This window comes from Mus pahari, chromosome 19, assembly GCF_900095145.1.
Source record: "Mus pahari chromosome 19, PAHARI_EIJ_v1.1, whole genome shotgun sequence".
Taxonomy (NCBI): domain Eukaryota; kingdom Metazoa; phylum Chordata; class Mammalia; order Rodentia; family Muridae; genus Mus; species Mus pahari.
The window spans coordinates 23,426,835-23,427,552 of NC_034608.1; positions in this window are offsets into that span (position 1 = coordinate 23,426,835).

Here is a 718-nt window from a genome sequence, read left to right on the forward strand (position 1 = left end):
TGTGGGACTGAGCAACTACTAGCTCCTCGGACTTCCCATTCAAAGCTGCCCANTGTTGGGTTAGTTGGACTACAGACTGTAAGTCATCACAATAAATTCCCTCAATAGAGAGAGACATTCCATAAGTTCTGTGACTCTCAAGAACCCTGGCTAATACANCAATAAAGGAACTTCCGGGCTTAATCCACCAACGACGAAACTGAGGCTTGGCAATACTAAATCCCCTCCAAAGTCTCTAGGGCTGCCTGCCCCCATAACCCAGACTTATTTTTTCTTGCAAGCCAGGCTTTCACCGGAGTCCAGGCTAGCCTGTAAACTCAGCGACCTTTCTGTCCCAGCCTCCCAAGTGCTGGGAATAGTGGGAAGCCTGGGTTGATCTGTTCCGATTTATGCGTTTTGCCTCTCTGTATGTATGTACACCATATGGGTGCCTGGTGCCTAGGGAGGTCAAAAGAGGGNCCCTGGCACTGCAGTTGGTTGTGAGCCAATGTCTGTGTTAGCAAAGTGTGGAGGAGCATGCCTTTAAACGGAGCATGCAGGAGGGCCTCTGTGAGTTTGAGGCCAGCCAGGGTGACATAGAGCGACACAAATGGCAAGCCCACGGTTTTTTTAGGGCACCTGCCCACTTCTCTATGAAAAGCAAAGCACACAGCATGGGTTTCCTGACGTAGTTCGGAAATGTAGTGTCTAAAGTTTTTTGTTTTTTTTTTTTTTTTTT